The sequence below is a fragment of the Falco cherrug genome, chromosome 9 (assembly GCF_023634085.1).
Source record: "Falco cherrug isolate bFalChe1 chromosome 9, bFalChe1.pri, whole genome shotgun sequence".
Lineage (NCBI taxonomy): Eukaryota > Metazoa > Chordata > Aves > Falconiformes > Falconidae > Falco > Falco cherrug.
The window spans coordinates 17768131-17789045 of NC_073705.1; the positions used below are offsets into that span (position 1 = coordinate 17768131).

The 20915-nt window shown below is 43.0% G+C and overlaps 1 protein-coding gene across 11 annotated transcripts in view; it reads right to left on the bottom strand.

The window, feature by feature from the left end:
• LOC129736820 (golgin subfamily A member 2-like) overlaps positions 1-20915 on the bottom strand; it is a 430355-nt gene that overhangs the window by 277799 nt on the left and 131641 nt on the right. The gene's annotated exons all lie outside the window — the stretch shown is intronic.

Here is a 20915-nt window from a genome sequence, read left to right on the forward strand (position 1 = left end):
TGTCGCTGGGAGACTCCACTTCCCAGCGTGCCCCGCGGCGCGCCCGCGCCTGCCGCTCCCGGCCGGCCCCGCGCGCACCCGGCCGGCCCGGCGGGAGGCGGCAGCCCTGGCCGAGCGGGTCCCGCCGAGCGCGGGTCGCAGCGCGCCCGCCCCGCCGCGGCCCGGGCCCGGGCGGTAGGAGCCGGGTCCCCGTGTTACAGATTTGCTAACGGTTACAATTAACTAACCTTATTTGATTTTATAAAATCATTTTCATAGAACTGTAGAGGAATAAGAATTATATTTTAGTGGAACTAGCAGCTGCACCACACAAGCTGCTGTGGAATCCTCTGTACAGCCCTGTACCACGGCCAAGGACTGAGAGCAACCGAATGAAACAACTCGTAGCTACCTGCCAAGAAACCGTGAACTTTAATAATAGTGATATAAAGAAATGGCATGGAATGGGGACAGTCAGTTACGGGTAAATATATTTTAATATATTTTAATAAATACGCAAAGAATGTAGGTCTAGTAATCAGGTCGTGGAACCATAGTTTGAACGAAATAATTAATGAAAGAGCTAGCGAAAGAAGGAGTCCGTTTCTCTAACTTTCTCTGACAAGGGGCCTGTTTATAAGTTATCTAGAGGGAGCGAGTAAAAGAAACAAGCAGAAGGACCAGATGGTCGACAAGGACATCCACTAGCTCGGACCGACAAGAACACTGCAGACTTGCAAGACCATCACATACCAGGCAAAAGGTGAAACGTACCCCATGAGGTGACGTACGGAATTAAACTCTGTAACTCAAAAGTTATAAAGTAGGTATGTTTATTGCACGCAGATGCATGGGGGATCGCTCCTCCACAAGCGTGCGTGCCCCATTTCACATTTATACAATAAAACAAATGAATATTCAATTAACGCCTATACATATTCGTTACCTAAACCCGCTTACTCTCGCTTCATATGTTAATTAGCTTACCAGTCCTTTGCCTGGAATGTGGTGGTCTTGCAGGTTTGTAGGTCCTTGTGACCATCTGATCTTCTCCAGCAAGAAGACTTAGCACTCCCTTCCTCTAGATAACATTGGAATGTCTCTCATCCTTTTCTCATCCTTTTTATAAATAGCCCCTTTGTTAGAGGAAGAAGGGCAGGCGTCTCCTCAAAGCTGTGTGCCTATGTGACCAGACACCGCACCCATGACCGGTCACCATACCCACATTCCTTGAGCAGACATATACAATCACAATCGATGTCCATTGTCCCCATTTCACGCTATTTCTCCATATCAGAGAAATATTCACTGCAAAACTGGCTTCATAAAGTATTGGAAGAATTTTTAACATTTTGCCCAATTACAGACAATTTAACGTCTCTGCAATGCCTGTGCCTGTCCACAGAATTTAAATACTGCTTATAGCACAGGAGGCACCTTACCTTCCCTACAGGGAGGTACAGAAAAAGCAAGCATACACAGTTATTTCTCTTTCAGTGAGATCTTCTGCTCCAGCTATTAATGCATTGTAGTAGAGCAAGGGTATTTCACCTCAATTTCCTATTCCGTTTGCAGGGCAGTGCCACTGGCTTCAACAGCACCAGAGGCCCAAAGGACCACCTGCCAAGTCTGAGGGGACTTACAGACAAGACTTTCCACATACCCTGATTTTCTCTGATTTCTTCGGAGGGAAGAAAAACCAAGCTTAATGTGCCATCATCGGCTGCTACAGCCTGTGCGTGCTACGCCTGGAGCCAAGTGATCAGGCAGATTCCTGCCACCCATTCAGGGAAATCACACAAACACATTAATTGAATGCTCTTAGTACTGCTGGGTTGGGGCTCTGAAAATACATTCTTAATTTCTGGCACAATTAACACTTGAGCAACATTAACTGCTCATTTTCTTACCACTGCGTTGTTGAGGTGCACTCAACGATTTAAGACACAAGTATGCAGTGGCAGAGTCCTGTAGAGAGCTCTCTCCCTGGCAATGCTTCAAACCCACAGCAGGAGCACAAAACTCCTGGAAAAAAATGGAATATGGGGGGATTTCAAAAGGCAACTACAGAAGTAAGTAAAAGGTTGTGCCTTGTACTTTGCCAGCTGGTTTTCTTCAGGACGTATTTAATAGCAGAATAAGTGACATCTCTGTTCCTGTCCTTCACAGGTCAAACTGATTTAATATACAGAGAATCAGCATTAAACACATAGTTAATTACAAAATAAGACTAAGAAAACAGGCTTTTGAGGCTAATCTTAGTAGCTCAAGAGGCAGCATCTCAGCCACGCTGAGGGTAATTCTTGCCAGTCTTGGCTAACTACTGCATCTCGCCTCCACCAACCAGCCTGACCAGATGCATGGGGAGATGAAGCTGAAAAGCAGTCATAGCACTAGGGAACCAACTAGGGAGAAACATCCCCAGAAGGCACAGCACTGGCCTTGCACCCTGTCCTGACAGATGACTCATGGTGCAAGATGGTGACCGTCTTGCTGAGCTGACACTGTTTGGCCCTGAGCCCTGTTGTTCTGGACTCCAGCATTCAGCTCCCTCTAATGATGAAACGAAGTCTTGAAGATGCCTTGTGGCAGGGCTTCTCAGACAAGGATGGTCTCAGACCTACAGCCTTTTCTGTCTTTCTCTAATCCCTAGACTGCAAGCTTCTTTGCGAAAAGCAAAGCACCCACAACTCTCTCAACCTCTGACTTGAGGGCTTCCCTGTAGCATACACAGAGAGCTCTCCCAGTTTACACATTTCTCCCCAACACCCACCCCCCCACCCCCCCATGTGTGGGTTTTAGGTTGAACAGGAACATGTTAGGGAAGCTGCAAACCTAGCAAGGCACCCCAAAGTGTACCCATGTAGAGCTTGCTTGGAGATGAAGGCGCTCTTCTTTTTTGAAGACATGGTTGGGTGCTGGAGCCTCTGTGTTCCTCTACTAAAAGAAGGTTACAGTAAACAAGAGATGTGTTCAAAATCCAGGGCACCAAAGCACGTATCGATAACAGATTTCCTTTTAGTTATCAAAACAAAAAGCAGCAGTCTAGCCAACTAGGCAATATACAGGCGAGGGAGGCATCAGATTCCCAGCATGTCCAGCGTGGCAGATCATTGACGACAGGACCCCGCAGTCAGTGCTAAAGAAACTCTGTCCTCTAGGGTGTAGGAAAATCTGCTGTTGGGCAGGATGTATTCCCAGTCATGCTAATAGTAACAAGGCACATGAGGTCCTGAGCAGTTTCTCTTCTCAACATCTAAAATTTAGGAAAGTGGTTAAGGTCCTTGAGGAAATGCAGCAGTTGACAGATGATGAGAGTGGGGCACAGATACTGAAGGAGGGTCATCAGCTTCTCACTCGTCCCTCTGGTTCCTCATCCTAGCACTCAGCTAGCAATGCTGAAGAGGACCACACCTGTACACTTTTCAAACCCATAGCGCTCTCCCATCTAGAAGTGCAGGTGCTACACAGACAGATCCTGATAGGGAAGTACAGTTGAAGGAAAGCTGAACTCTGCAGCAGCAGATGTAAAATAAATATATTTAAACCCAGGGAGTGAGAATTGTATAATCATAGGACGGTTTGGGTTGGAAGGGGCCTTAAAGATCATCTGGTTCGAACCTCCCTGCTATGTGCAGGGCCACCTTCCACTTGACCAGGTTGCTCAAAGCCCCATTAAAATAGAAAAAATATGGAAATGCTCTTAAAACACTCAAACCCCCACATACAGTTTGCCAGAAGAACAGTTAGAGAGCTAGCTCAGCATTTATATGACACAAGCTCTTTTGGCAACCTAAAATTCAAAACACTGCAGAAGTACCCCTCTCTGTTTCATTTTCTTCTCCTGACACATAATTAAAATGACAAAAGAGACCACATAGCCAAGCCTAGCACTTAGTCCATGCAGCACAGATGCAAACCAAAGCACGTGCCACCAGTTCTCTCATCCACCTGCTCCTTCTAGGAAAGCCTGGGGTCGCACTGTCGTGCAGGTGGGTGGTTGCTGGACCCTGAACGCCCTAATAATGGGAACAGTTACCTCCACTGCAGCAAGCTGTAGCCAGCAGAAGGTCAGATGACATTTGCCTGTAAGCAAAGGAAAACCAACAGCAGTACAGTGGTCTTTGGTCTCAGTCCTTTCATTGCAACTGTCCTTGCTCCAGAAGACACAGCGACCAGCCTCTGTCCCCATCCACCACATCAAGCTGCCCCCAAGTCAGAAACTCAGCTCCCACCCCATTAGCCCCAGCGAAGCTCTCATAAAATGAGTTTTTAACGTGAAAAGCTTTAGCATGCAACAGGGGAAGCCCTTTTGGGTCTTGGCTCAGGAGCAAGCACAGAGAATAGAAGAACTAAGTTTTCTAAGACTACTTTGCCAATACATACTATTTCTACCTTCCCACTTTTGCCACCTAGTCCCACTTTACTAATCATTTTAATTTTTTTTTTCCCCACTCAACATGACAACTTTTCTAGAACTCATTTCCCTTCCTTTTCAGAGCAAGAACAATGTCAGCTTCCTTTGGCAAGGTACAATAAAGAAACACACCGCGGATTGCACTTGGTGCCCCACCACTGCTTTACCTGGGGGATCTTCACTCGTGGTACTGGCAAAGACACACATGCATTTAAATGGGAAACAGACCCTATTAACATTGCCTGGCTTTGTAGTCAGGTAAAAAGTGACACTTGAATGTAAAGCACTTAGATTTTCATACTCCAGTCAGGGGAATGAAGACATTATTCTTATCAATTATATTGCCACAAATTAATTTTCTCACAGCTGCCAATTTCTGTTACGAAAGAACCACACACAAATTTGAGCCTCTCCATTGCAGTTCTCCACCAGAACAAAACTATTCTGCAAGCAGAGTTTTAAAGTTTGTTTAGGTTCAAATGATTATAATGGTGGGACTCACTTAGGCTGTAACAGTATTAACTTTTGCAGTGAACAGAGTACTCTCCTCTTATTAACTGTATGTACCTGTGTGTGCACATTGTACTCCCCCCCATATGGCTGGGGAAAAAAAAAGAATCTTGATTTATTGCACAGGAGAAATGCTTGCCTTTTACAGCAAATGAAGTGCTAATCCTTTATTTAATAAAAGGGACAAATAATCTCACTTACACTGTTTCCAAATTACATTTTTCATATAATACCCAGGCATCAGTGAATGAAGGTGCTCTACAAGTACCTTGCCTTACAACAGCTTCATGTAACACACTCTCAAAATTATCGCTTCCTAATTAATTTCATTGTGAAGTACAGAGATTGAAAATGTCAATAATCCATAAATGCTTTCACGAACCACAACCTAAATTAGATCCCTAAATATGGTATCTATAGATTTTCAGAAATCAAAGCTGTCATTTTTCATAAGTGGATTTTTTTTTTTCTGCTTAGATTTCCACTCATCTGATAAATTCGTGAAACCTTTCAAACCATTAATTTGGGCTTCCTTAAAATGTCAGTGGTTTTAGTCTGCTTTTTAATACATAATAACTAAATTTAATAGATGTTCACTGAAATAATACTAAGGATTATTAATGTTAAAATCCTTGTCAGTCTAACTGTGAATCATCAGGACCCAGGAAACCACTAATATACATTAACTCTTCTTGTCCACTAGAGGTTTCTGAGAGATGAAAAAAGTCACCGTTATCTACAAAATTGTCTTGTGTATTATAGATCAAACTCTAGGCTATTTCGGGAGGAAGCCATATTTTTGTTAGACATTTCTATAAGGAACGACAGGCATCAGAGGCCCAAGCCTTCACACAGAGTTTCTGCCAAACCCAAAAATCAACAAATGCTTTTCCACAGCACTATCCTCTCAAGGCCAATTTTCTAGGAGCTTAAACATTATGAACTCATTTCCAAATTTTAGGTAATAAAGTACACAAAAAATTATGCCTTTAAATATTTTGTTGGGGGGGGGGGGTGTGCGGGGAAACACAAAACCCACAACATTGGGATTCTGAGTTTCAGGGTCAAACTGTAAGATTCCTACTACATGCCCGGCCCTGCAAGAGCTGACGTGGTGTGCAGAGCAGAGATCATCAGTGAGATGATTCTGAACGGTTCTGCAAACATTCAGATTTCCCAACATTCTGTGAATAATTTCTATTCTTTCTTTGCTTCTCTCTTCTTGTTATTATTCCAGGTGGCAGTCACAGTGACTGGCTTCTCTGAAGAAGCAGACACTTCATCAGCTTCAGCAGATACTGAATGTGATTGCACTGCATTTCTAAGTGTATTATTCCAAGAGGTAAATATTTTTTGCTCAAGTAAAGATAATTCATTTAAGGTCTAATAAGCCCTGAAATATACTACACTGGGAAAAAAAGGAGCAACTATTGTTATATTCAAAGTTCATCTTCAGAAGGAATATCTAATTTTTTTCAAGTGTATAAATCTCTTCTGTAGATGAGATTTTATGTTTGGAGCACTATTCCTGAGATAAAGCCACCTCAATTTTTGAAATAGAAAGGTTGTTTATGCTAGTCAAAGTGTCAGAGCAGTGGCCACTACCCACCGCCATCACAAGCAGAAAAATGAACCGTTGCAGACTTCTGCTGTGACCCTACTGCCAGTAGCACATCCCCCTGTTGTCAGTAGTTTATACAAAAACCAGTAGTAACTTCTCAGTTCACTGCAACCCTCAACTTGTTGTACACCCGAATTTTCCTTTAGAATTTGTCAATTAAAAAGAAGCAGCAAGATGAGTTAGCAAAAAGAGGGGGAAGGAGCATACAAGTACTGCGTGAAATCCAATTATGGCTGCAAGTCATTCAGCCCAACTTCCCTTGGCAGTTGGCCTCTTACTGTTTCCAGCACAACAGCAGATGAGTGAGCTGCCATTACATTACAGCAGAATCAGCCACCTGGACATCATTGTCCAATAATGAGGGAAGGGCGGGGGGGGGGGGGGACGGGACGACATGAACGGACAACACACGACAGGACAGGAAAAGTGAAAGTGCAGATCCAGAAAGGGAGGCAAGCACGGCAGGACTGACCCTCTGCAGCACTGCTTCTGTAGCCGGCTCTTGCTGCCGATGAAAACCCACCAGCCTTTTGCAACACAGCCTGATGGTTAGGACGAGAGAGTTATGTGGAGATCTAGTCCCTCCAATGGAGGTGTGGATTAAACCTCACCTGGGTTTTGAGCTCCTTTTATAGGGGAGAGCGGCATTACCATGCATTACTTACAGCTCCAGGTCCAAAAAAAACCCAACCAAAAAACCACAAACCACCCAAAAAAAAAAAGCCGAGCATTTTCCAAGAATGTTAATTCCAGGGTGCCCCTCTGGAAAAGATTTGGACACAAAATGAGTACTAAGATGCTGCTCCCCTCCATCAGGAAAGGCTTCTGTGCACATAAAGGAGCACGAGGAGGTGCTGGCAGCAGGGTTTGATTCTCCAGGGCTGTTAAACGTGGCTTTCCAGGGAATGAACCTTCCTTACACCTGATTCCCAGTGCTGCCAGGTCAACCCAGGAGTGCTCAGAGAAGGGGCATGGAGACATGGACCAACAGAACCGTTAAAACCCCCACAACAGAGCAGCTGTTTGAGAAATAACCTTGCCTGGTAAAATCTAACCCTGGAGAGCTCTTGTAAGCAAGTTTGAGTCTGGGCCTTACTCCCCCTGTAAGGGAGTGGAATCGGGTCAGGTAAACGGACCCGCAAAACCACCCCACTTCTTCTTCCCCCTGAGATGTCAAACACATGGAAAGATTACTTGGCAACTAGGCAAATGTAGCTAATTAAGAATAATTATTATTTGCATAGCTCTTTATGTCTTCCTTGCCAGATGAATTGTAAACCCTCCTCGCCTGACTTTAAAAGGAACAAACCCCTGAAGTTCATTAAAGATTTGTCCTCAGCCAGGCATGAGATAAATCTGGGATGTCAAGAGCCTGACAGAGCCATCAAGGCAAACATTAGGTGTCTTGCCTTAAGCAATAAGCAGGAAGGAAAAAATGTCTTAGGTGGGGGAAGGCAGAATTAAAGCTCTGTGTCTTTTGGTCTGATTTCTCTCCAAAGAGGAATAAACTGTTTGTCATCCTGCCGGCTATGAGACTAGCTATAAAATAATGGATTTCACAGGCCCAGATGAGGCTAATCATGATTGCCAAGGCATGTCTGTGCTGTGAGAAGTGAGTGAAATCTGATACTCTTCAGAGAAAACATGTTTTGAAAAGCTCTTTGCTCTGCAATAAGCCTTGGCAGTTATCTCATGTCTTGGAGTATCTACCATATTTCTTGTTCGATTGCAAGGCGTATTGCTGACACTGGCTGCTATGGCTGAGTTTCCTTTAATAACACTTTGGTAGGTAAAACACCGCTTCTTTTTTAACTATTGAGAAAATGGTATGGAAGGGTTTTGCATCAATTGCCTCTCTCGGTAGTACTTAAAGGGTAAGTGTCTCCAACCGAATGCTGTAGTAAAATGCCCCATCAAAATCAGAAAAGGATTTCCACAAAGCTGAACACCAAAACAACACATTTGTTTTTTCCTCTCTGGATTGGGGGAACACCTACAAAGTAGCTGGAGAGGTGGGATTTTACTACAACCACTTTGGAGAGCAAGTGAACAGCAGGGGAAGGAGTCGTCAGATTTCTTCAGGAACTGGTCCTTTGGAACAAGATTTTACAATCTGGTCTAAATTTTAACAACATCTGCTGTTTTACAAAAAAGCAGAAAAAAAAGAATCAAGGCGCGACTTCTAGCATTTTTAGGTTTAAGTAATTAACGCAAGTGTGCCGTATGTGTGTGCACATATGCACACTCATATGCAGAGGAGTGACTTCCAAGACTTAAAGATTTAAATAATTAACCCAAGCGTGTCACACGCACATACGTTCACATGTGTTACAGAAAGGTACTGGCATAGCTTACACTTTGAGGCACATTCCCAATCACTCTAAAGAAACGATTCTGCAGTAGACTGACACGCACATCCCATCTACTACCCGTTAAAGCAAGTATTGCAGAAAATTGCTTGGGAGTCTTAATTTAAATCATCTTTTCTTTTGCTCCAACTCTCAGTACTCAAGAGTCAACACAAATCTCAGCTGAGAGGCAGATGTTTCAGAGGAGATCATGCCCTGCTGAATTGTGAAATGCTCTCATGCCTTTTCCCCAGTTCATGCTCCAGATGTGCTGGGGAGATGGGAGAGACTGTGTGCACGCCTATGCAGTGCAGAGACAGTCATCGCTGCCTCCTCGAGATGCACAGACCAGAAGGTAACATTAAATGTGCTGGTTCTGGTGAACGTTAGCGTGTCCTCAAACCCCAGCTGAGCAAATCTCTCTCTGCTGTGCACAAGCATCTTCCTCGCCTCTGTTTCACTTGTCTCCCTGCCACGCCAAGCGCCCAGTAATCACTACCTACCAAACAGTGCAGAAAACCCTCATAGATTTGCAGAGCTGAGTGAGGAGCAGAAATGAAGCCGGGAGTCCCTGTGGTGCTCTTGGCAAGGCTGCGGCAAGCCAGCCTGCCACCAGCTGAGGCTGCCGTGCCAGCAAACCCTCCATAGGCTGGTGCTGGGGTGCATCTACTCAACCAAGCATGCAGGTAAATGCATTAAGGGACAGTAGCTTACTACTAATGTGTGCTCTGAGCCCAAGTGTGAATACAGAGCACTGTATGGGGTTTGGGATTGGGCTCCCCACTATTTGAATCTGGGACTAAGAAGGATGACGTTATATTTTATACTTTTTTTCAATGAATAAGTACTGATACAAAGGGACCTAGCTAGAATGTACTGTCATTTTAAAGGAATACATCTGAGACCTTTAACTTGTACTGGTATAACCAGTCAAGTAAAAATATTATTCTGCTTGGGAGAACCACAAATCACAGCAATAAAATATATGCAGGGAATACACAGAAATTTGGTACTATTTGCAATGAACGAATATTAGGCACCGCTAAGACCTATCATTTTCATCGCTAATGAAAAAGAGACTATTTTATTTCTAATTTAAAGCATAAGAATTTATGAAGGTTCAGAGAAGTCTTTTGTGTGCGTGTGCTTTTGGAACAGCTTAACTTCTAATATATTATGTATTCTAAAACTAGGATCCTTGAGCTCTTGCACAATATATACTGGTGCACGTTACTGGAGCAGTCAGTGTGTGGTGCCCTCTGTCTATTTCATAGCCAATGCAGCATTTTCCCCATAGCACCAATAGATTAAAAAAAAATAATATCTTGCTAAGTAAAACAAAACAAAACAAAAGTGACAATGAAACACACTCATTTTGCTATGAGGTAATTCAATACATCTGTCTATTTTGCTAAGGCTTAGTTTTTATGTAAAACAACACTTGTTTATCTTGCTAACTTCAAAAATGGAAAAAAGAATGAAGTGCGAGGTTTAGTTTTCAGCCCAGATCTTACTAATTTGAAAATAGGAAATAGAGCTAAGAGGGATGCTGAGAAATCTAGGGGACAGAGCCAGATGACAAGGCTATGCCTGCTTCACGTAAATGCTCTCTTGAAATCTCTTTTGGACAATTCAGATGAGGCAAACTCACAAGAATTAAATGATCGTGTTGTCAGAGGTTCCCAGGGGGACATCAATGATGTCATGCTGATATGGTGGCACAGAAGACTTGGCCCTTTTCTTTCACTGTATGCTATTCTGTTCTGCACAGGAGGCCTCATCTAACAGATCAAATGGAAGCATGTCATGGCCTGAGCCCATGTGCAGCACGAGCATATAGCTTACAGCATCTCCTGGGAGAGGCTTTTGAAGATCCAGCTTCCCACCAAATTACTAAAAAACCTTGCATTGGAAGGAAAGGTTGAGAAGGTAGAGAAGAGCTGGAACAAAAGAAGTACTACTAGGTGACCTAAGGCTGGTGAGAAGAGGCTGCACCAGGATAGAACCTGAAGTGAAACAGTTTAAGAAGCATCTACCAGTAAGACTGGTATGGAAACACAACCTAGAGACCACCCAACAACACACATCTCAACTAGTACACACCACAGCTCATTGCTAACCCAGCCTGCTTTTTCCATGTTCACCTCTTAGAGACATGCAGCAGTTTCTGATGACCAGCAAAACACCAACATGAGAATAACATGTGTTCTTGGCAGTGACAGCACATCATAAAATTCACACTTAAAAATCATACTTGGGCACAACGCAACAAAGATTTAGTCAACTGTGTAGTCTCAACAGGTTTATGAAAGCCTAGGATGCCGTGCATCTTCATCACAACTTGAGGGCAAGAGCAGTGCCTCAAGTGAGGGTTGTGGGTAGCCCATCCTACTGCTACAAGGAGCTTGTGCGGTATGATATTTCACAAACACATACTTCATACAAATGTACACAATTTCCAGTGCATTACTATGTTCTCATTGAGCTAACGCATGAAACAGAAAGTCCCCACGACAGCTCTACCCGGGTTGACTGAGGCGGAAGGCCTGATCTTTAGTCTACATTAGCAGAAGACCAACCTATTTTTCAAAGAGGCCTCTAATTTAAAGAGAGCAGGTATTCAGCAGTTTCAGAAAGATGATAGCCCATACCTTCATTTAACGCCCATATTCTTAATAATAGTAGGTTGTGTGTGTGACCTGAGACGTGGAGAAAGGATGAAAGTGTACGTATTACATTGGCTGAGAGACTGCCCTTCTCTGAGAGTTAAAGGAAGGGGTGCTGGGGGCTCTCGGCAGCTGGTGTTGCCTGTTCTGGTGTCACACTCAAATGGAGGGAAGGAAAAAAGGTAGATGGATGGGATGGCTCCAGTGCTGCATGGTCACAGGCAGCTGCGGGAGACAGCTGACATGGGAGTCAGGGAGAAGAAAAAGCAGCAGCAGGGACATCCTGCTCCTTGGTGTGCACTGAGGTTTTGATGAACCCAGGCCAGGCTCCGAGCAAAGGAACCTACTGTTGGGCTGTAGCATCCAAGCTTTTTCATGATGCACGATTTCAACCAGCAGAACACGTGCCCTTGAGACATGCCATTGGAAACAAATACAAAATGGGCACAACAATGCCACGTGGCATTTCAGGGTGCATCAGAACAAAGAAAAGCCGTCCTCATCTCTGCAAAAATCCCCAATTCCCTCTTGCCTGAAGGTACATCCGGAAGACCCCATGCTTTCTTATCCTCTCCTTACATGACCACATGCCCGTGTCTTCCAGACAGTGTTTCTGCGGCTCTCACTCCCACAGCTGTACAGCAAAGACAGCATTCCTTACAACAAGTGCAAAATCTATAGGGAAAGACAGATCTGATTGATTTACAGGAACTCTCACTGCTGAGTGGCTCATAACCCCAGCAGACATCTCTGGTTTTAAGCCATGGTGAACCTCCTGGGCAGGGCTACGGCATTGCTCTTGTCATGCCCAAAAGGCAAGAAACATAAGCTGGAAGCAGCCTGGTTTGCTGGCCTCCAGATCTTTTAGTGGACCTCTCCGAGTCTGCAAAATAAACATGCGACTAATGAGTTCTGGACTCTCCATTCAATGCGAAGACTAGGTATTATAAAGCTACTCCCTCCAAACCACATCTGAGGAAGTGGTATCTCCATCATGCTGGTAACGAAGCCAACACAAATGCAACACCCTGCAACCCTGGCAGTGCAAGGATCAGTGACCTGGCACAGCTGGCCAGGTATTTAATTCAATGTCCATTAACTTACAGCAATTTTTAGTTCAAAAACTCTCTAAAAATATTACTACTCCGGTTTTCAGGATGGCAAAAGGGAAAAAAAAAGCCCAGGGATTTTACAGTTTGCTCCAAGTCATGCAACAAAGTCAGAGGAAAACTGGACCAGGTGCTCATAGCACAATCTGTAGTGAATTAAGTGAAATGAAACTGTGCTTGACATATGCACAGCCATGCATGAACACAAGGACAGGAGAAATACGCTCAATGAAATACTGAGATGAAAAGTCTAGTACGTCAGAGCTCTTCAAAGGTCTGGATGTTCCACAGTAAACCTACATTTGCTAAATATGTCTCATTCCTTGCTGAAGTGTGAGTGGAGCCAGGAGAAAGCATCCACAGTATGAACAGCAAAGGCACTTTTTTTTTTTTTTTTTTTTTGGGGGGGGGAGGGGGCAGGGAAGTGAAGCATATGAAGACAGCTATATGTAAGTTTTACTGTGAAACCAAACAAACCCAATATCCAACACCTAAAGAGGTACTTTAAAAAATATCTGTAATTTCCATCCAAAGTCACATGCCACTTTGGACTGGAATTGCAATTTGAAGCTCTTGTCAAAAAACTTATTTCATTGCTCACAACTCTGGTCATCTCTGACTGTATCACAGCCAAATACAGAGAAAAATACCAGCCCAAAAGAACAGTGCTCATTTTTCTAATGAAAGGGAGGAAACAATCACTTCACAACCCTAACTCACAGGAAAAAAAACCCACTAATGGTAAAACTATATACATATTCTCAGCTTGTCACGCTGAGTCTCTTAAGCAAAGACCTTCAGAAATAAAAAGCATTTTGTTTATACTTGCTTAAAGTTAGAAACACAATACAAACACTAGATGAAATGTGAAAAATCCCTAAACCACTGAGTTTTGCTATGAAGAAAGTTTGCTTTTTCATGGATGTATCTTGTTTTGCTCCTCTTAATCCTATAGTAAGCGTAAGTCTCATAGATGTTGCAAAACTGCTTCTCTGAACACTCCTGTTACGCATGCTGGAATTCGTTAAAATTATGGATCAACAAGTCAATGACAGTATTTCCACCATGGGTGTGACTGCAACAGCAAAGACACGGACGAGGAAATACCACGTTATTTTTGATGATACAGGTCCAATAGCAATATCCCAGGGCCAGAGCAGAAACAGACAGCCGTCCACTGCTAATGGGAGAAAAAAATGTTCTCCCAATAGCTTGCAAGCTCATCAGACAAAACAGTCAGGATTAATGAAAGACTGATTAAGAGTCCTGTTAGGGAACAGTGGCAGGAAAACATTACTTGCTTCACCTGAGAAGCTGTGGCAGAGCTGGGAAATGGTGCCCAATCCGGATTCCATCACTTAAACCGTAGTCCAAAATAAAATACAAAAACCTGCAAGCAGCAGAAGTGAACACAGATGCTACCACCTGCCTGGATGCCTATTGGCTGCTGTCAGTAGTCTGGTTGACAGTGGGGAATGCCTCGTCATGTGGAGATCTGCTTTAAGGAACTGGGAAAATTTGTTACCTTACAGCATCATTTTCAGGTGTTGGCTTGTTAACTGGCCAAACCACTTCCTAGGGACGGCCTCGCCACACATCTGACTCTATGACTCATGAAGCAGCAGGAGGGAAAAAAAGCCTGTAAGAAAAGCTCCTCTGTCTTCCTCAGCTTGTCAAAAGTCTGTTCTCTTCCTCTGAGAGATGGGCCTGGCCTCAACCATTACAAGGTTAAACTCCCAGAAATAGGCTGTACTTTGGAAAGCCACCAAGCTTTCCAAAGCCACCAAGATTAAAGCTGGCGCACAACACAGCTCTTCCTCCTTCACACAAGTCGGCTCCCAAGAGGAAAGGCCATGGTCTCTGCTCTGGACAAGGTGCCAGTTGCCTTCTGGATGCACTTCAACCTACCACGATGCTGGCAAAGACTCAGAAGCAGCTACCCCCAGCACCCTGTTGTCAGGGCAGCTGTCTTTGCATGAACCTGCTGGCAATGGCCATCTCAGGAGTGGGGATGGCCAAAGAAGTGACAGCCATCCTCCCCAGCAGCCAAAGCTGGGAAAAAACAGGAATGCTGCTCCATGGGCACCAAACACAGGAAAACAGTATGGGGCTGCAGCCATAGCCGCTTTGACAAATGATGCAAGGGTGCCACCATCCTTCCCATCTCTATCAGGCATATGGCACTCTCACTGATGCTCATTCTCCCCCATTCCTGATGTCTGCACAGCAGCTGCAAGGTGAAGTCAAACTCTGCATGTACGCATATGCTGTAGAGCCACGCTGGACTGATGGATGTCAGTTTGGTCATGGATAAGGATACATGCTGAATATCCACCACCAGAGCTGCACCAGTTTGAAGGGGCTCTGGATAATGGCCTTACTGTTTTCTTTCCTGGCAATGCCAGGGGAGGCCAAGGATCATCAAGATGCTACCTTAAAAAAAACACAGACCAGAACTACAGGAAAGTGGAAAATATGACAGCAAGAGCTGGAGTTCAGTATCACTGCGAGACCACACAGGGGTGGCATTCACAGCAGGGGAGAGCAAAATGAGATGTTTAGGAGCTTCAGGAAAATAAATGCCAAGACAGACAGATGCCAGCGGAGCACCACCAGTTCGGCCCTCTGTTACGTTCTCAGCTTTGCCAGGCCAGGACTGCAGGGATAGCCTGATGCAGTGACATGCGTGACATACACACGATGGCTTAGAAAGTCGCAGGACCTTCAAGTCTGAATTCCCCTACCATAACAGCAGGAATTTGCCTTGTTAGATTATACCATAAAAATCATTTAGTGTACGCATGCTTTGAGGACTGTGATGAAAGGAACCAACAACCCCTCCCCCAAGAGACAGTATGAGATACAGTTCCTTCCAGGAAAGGGTTAAGGGATTCTTCAAAGCGAGTCTTGCTACCCTTCCTCACAAGGAGGATAAATTGAGAGCCCTTAGTGTGCAGAGAGGACTTCAGATCTGAACAGTGCAGTCCGTGGGGAGGAGCCCCAGGAGCAGCTCAGCACGCTGTTTTTTGTTGCTTGCTCTGTTAATAAATCTAAAGGGGACTTTGAGCTTTGTGTGCAACATGGACTGTATTTATAGATCGGGTCAGGGAAGGCTCCTGCTCACAAAGTCGATAGTGGAAAATGGCACTGCTGTACACAGTATCGTCACACCAGGGACCTGAGTGTGCAGAATGCTGAGCTTGTTGACTGTAATCAGAATTTCTGCTTTGTCTTCCAATCTTTAGCCACATAATGACTATGTTTCACAAGAGGAAAACTGGAACAGAAAATAGTGGCCACCAGGTTAGGGCATAACTGGGTTTCCTTCTGGACCATCAGGATTCATCCAAGTCACACCCAATCAACACAGTGTTTGCAAGCATGACCTTCTCTGGCAATTACAGCTTTGCTTCCCTGTTAAAATGTTTTATCCAGCAATGATTTTGCAGCTGCATGAAGCATTCCTGATTAGATTTTCAACACTGCTACACATGAGGTCTCTTGTACAGAACAGTTTCCACACAGAGAGTGTGAGAATTGCCGTTCAGCACTTTTCAGTGCACATTTTGAAGGAAAATAGAAAGAGAAACCCCTTATTTTATAAAAAAAGTAATTTTAAAGTGCTTGAAAATTCTTTAAAAACAAGGGTTCCCCCCCCCACCCGCCACCACCATGTGTGCATTTCAACAAACGTGTATAAATGAAACTGTGTTAAGAGTAAGAAAATAACAACTCCTAGCACCACACATATTCAGGAACTGTAAGTCAATATTAAAATCATCTATAGCGCCATCGTAGGCTATTGCCCTATAGTTTTAGGGCAAAGCTGAAGCAGAGAGAGTTTTCAACTTGTCCTAGATTAATTCCACATGTTAAAGCTGGAGATAGGAAAAGATGGGTGGTATACAGCCTGTAAAAAACCTTCAGGTCATGTCCAACCAAGTCCCGTACCGGCTATTTTACAGACAGAAGGGGGAAGAGGAGAGGAAAGTGACACATTATGACCAAACTGTTCTAGACAGGAAGAATGTTGAGCACATCTATTAGCTTTTCTAAAAGTAATCTCCATCAGATGGAGGAATGGAGGGGGAGATCTCCTACCTGTGGAATAGAAATGCAGTCTGCAGCACCAATGTCATGCTGTAAGGCCAAGACTCTTTCCTTCCAGACGATAGAAATCCAACACAAGGGAGCCAGGGCATTAGCAAGAGCAAAACAGGAATGATGAAACACCCTGCATATCTTGTCTTCTCTACACCCTACATTGCGATACTCCCAACTGAAGCATAAACATTTTGATGCAACTGGTCCAAAAGGTCTCCATAATCATGGAGAGCTTGCCTTCCCCTAGAATGTTACATGGCAAGCCATGGCATCCCTTGAAGTGGGATCATGGCAATGAAAGAAACAGTGGGACAGACAAAGAGCAATCAGATCCTATTTGGTTTCTCTTTTTTGACGTCTTTCAGCAGATATAATTTCAATTCCTTAAAAGCAATTAACTGTGAGAAGCTGGCAACAGCTTACATCATCTACACTTACCATCAAAGGATGCAGGGTCCTGCAATCAATAGGCTTTTTTTTATTTTATTTGGTCAATTTACAATGAACTCTTAACATTTGGTAAAATTCCACCCCAACTAAATAGGCACAGGATTTGTAAACGTTGCTCCATTAGCAGTGAAACAGTCAAGGATTAGCTCTTCTGGATAAAAAGAGAAAGTGTATCCAAAAATTCTAAATAATGACAACTTCACACTAAATAGAAGTAGAAGAAGATTTTTTTTTTTATTTATTTTACCTATTATTTCACTCACAAGTTTCACCTGCCAAGCTTGCTATTTTTGTCACTAATCTTTTTACAATTACTCAGTTGCCTGAGCAGCTAGGAATAACACAGGCAGCACACAATGCCCACTGCAAAGCACCTTCAGCAGGATAACTATCAAACAAGGCTGCATTAATCATCTCTTGCAGACTAAACCTTACTGAGAGCCGACTGGGTTTTTAAAAACAAACTACTTCTGTGTGCCTAGTCCAAAACATTTGGAGCTTTTAGTTCAGTTGTATGCTGCAGGTACACACAATGGCGCATTTATATTTCCAGCAATTCCTTGGTATCAAATCTTTTAAAGTTCAGGTCAATTAGGTTTGGAGCCTGCCAGCCCATGAAGTTGGAAAAGCCCTTCCACTAGGTACTGGACTACTAAGGAGGTTTTGCATCTACACAAGCATTACAGATCAGGCATCTCCCTGAGAAACTAAACCAAATTTTGTTTGGATTTAAGTTAAAAGAATGACTCAAACGTTGAAGCAGTGGTGCTGAAATTCTGTTTTCTGCTCCATCCCCATTTCAAGGCAGGCAAAAGCCTGCCCAAATGGCCCAGCGGGAGCATCCACTGGCCCAAAATTCAGGCCCACATATCGCACTCTTTCCCAACTACAAAGACAAATGAGTAAAGCCAGTGTTTTCTTTGCATGTTGTCCAGAGCATCACCCAGTTTGTTACGCTTTTTTATAGAGCTGCCATGTATCACCACATAAACGTCTCCTGGGTGAAGAGAGACATCAGGATGCGGCTACATGTTAATTAATATGTGAAAGAATTTCTGTTTTTTCAAATAAAATGTGTTTTGGAGCAAAAGTTGTTTGCATATTCATTTCTTTAAATGGAACTAACAAGTCACGTAAATAATAAAACCTAAAAGCAAAGGAAAAAACTCTATAAAATTAATTTTCTCTTAGGTACGTCCAATTCAACATTTTCTGTAGCACATAATTCTTTGGAGCTTTAATGTCCATGCTTCTATAGACCAAAAACAATCTGTTATTTTGCTTGAAAGAAAACATGCAGGCTGTGAAAAGAAGGCTCTAATTGACTTATTTTGTTTTATGAAAAACTGTCCCCCCAAATTCTTTATGCAGTAAATTGAATTTTCAAACTGATGCTTATCATATGTGCAATTGTTTCCAGAAATTAATTTTCAAAACAGTGATACTGGACAGACCACTCTGGTAAAGAGCTTGCCTGATGTTTTTAAAACTAATGGTTGCAGTACAAATGTCAGTCTGAAGAGGAAGTAACAATATTGGCTTCTGCTGCTGATTTCATACATTTCAAATTTTTATTAGGACATTCATTTATGGCCAGCACTAATCAGGAGTCATATAGCTGTAGGTCAGAGCGATTATATGCATTTAGAAGCAAGTCCATTATTTCTGCATATGATTTTTCTTTGTAGGTTAAGAATAGTTTTATGGTGAATATATGTTGTTAGTCTCCAATAAAAGCATAATTCTTATTTTTAGATCCATTACACATACACAATTCATTCTGGGAACTTCGGAAATTCAGCAAGGTACACTATATTTAGAAACAGGAGTTGTTCTCAGTTTGATGCTTTCTTACTGATCATTAACTACCACACAACTGGCAATGAAATCAAGCCGCCCAATTGTCTTTTAAATTCAATAAATACATAACCGGGTCATATTATTGCTGTGAATCATCTTTATCCACTTTTATATCATGTAATTTAATATCCATTTGCAGAAGAGCTGACACTACCACTCTATTCTTGTTCAATATCGGAAAATTTAATTGCCTACCTATCCGACTTCAGGCAAACCGTGGTATAAACCTGACAAACTCTTTCGTCTTGACCCTATTGACTGACCAAAGTAAAACACACCACTGGTACCACAAAACCCATGTGCACATTAAGTTACAACAATTCTGCATTCCTAGCAGTGAACAGATTTTAGGACTCTCTACTGGCATAACAAGAAAAACTTGGGGGGGGGGGGGGCGGTGGGAAGTCCATGTTGACCATTTAATAGTAAATACAATTCTCTGCAAGCCAATATCCTCCCAGAACCCTGTCTTTCAGAAGATCCTCTGCTCCCAAAAGGCAAGGTCAACTGCAAAGAACAGCATTTGGATTTAAAAGACTGAAGCTTGTAAAGCCAAAGTCACAGCTGTACAGGTACATTTATGATAGAGTAAGTAGGAGTGGGAGAAAGGAAGTGGAAAGAGAATAGGAGGGGAGAGGAAATGTGAATTTTCAATAACATTTCCCTGAATTCAGGCAGAGAGAAGGAAAAGGAATAAATAATCTCTCTGCAGATAGCTCACATGTCTACACTGTTTAACAGTATTCATACACCTAACTTCCATAGACTCTGGTATCATGAGGAAGACAGCAAATTTTGGCTACCTGGGGCTCCTTCCTACACATCCTGACTTCCTGACTTCTAATGGGTCTGTCAACCTGCTGAGATTTATGCCGCCCGCAAATAGCATGGCAAAGGTAACAGTAGCTCAGTGTTGGACCAAAAGCATTGCAGGGAGCATGATCACAAGTGGGAGAGAAGAAGGAAGAAGATGCGTCTCTCATGCATCTTCACGCAGCAATATTCAGGTAGCAGGAGGTGCACCTCTTGCCAAGATGACCATCAGTATCTAAGTCTGCCCCTTCTTGCCCCTAGCTCTACAGAAACTAAAACGTTTAGAGCTTGCATGACTCTCACCATGCTTCTGCAGATGATCAGGAAGGAGCCACAGAGCAGCAAATCTCACCACAAAAAAATAGGCTTTTACAGTGGACACTCTCTACAACCAGATCTGACCTACAGCACAATACAAGAACTTTGTCCCACAGAGAGCACTGCAGAATTCCTCTAATTTTGTCAGATAAAAATAAAATGGTTTTTTTTCTTCCCATTAAAATAAATATCAAAAGTAGTGCTTAAGAAACTTGTTTAACTTCAGAGCTTTCTTTAGATTTATTTATTTTCTTTGCCTGAAGAGAGGGCTGTGTAAATGCTGCTCTGTTAAGGGAAAGAAGTTCAAACTTTACATCAGGGCTTTTTGCCCAGTGTCTCTTGGCACGCTTCCTTGGGTTTTAGATTGCTTTGTATGGTGAAGCATTACAGAGTAAGATAACACTGTGTTATCTAGGCACTAAGGAAGGGCTTTGCACTAAAGAAATTGAGCCAAAATTTCTTTTCAAGGAGAGCAGAGAATGCATTTGAATAAGCACTAAATTCAGCAGGAGAATAACTAATATGGTTGGTTTTAAAGACACAGAAATTAATATTTTGCTGTGTTATGAATGTTAAGTGTGGATTTTAAAAGGCCAGAGGAAGAACATACATGATTTCTACTCCCAGTTTCTGGCAAGATGCTGTAGCAATTTTATAAATGAGAAAGTAAGCAAATGATTGTGATTTTATTTTTGAATGGCTACTATCACAAAAGACCTT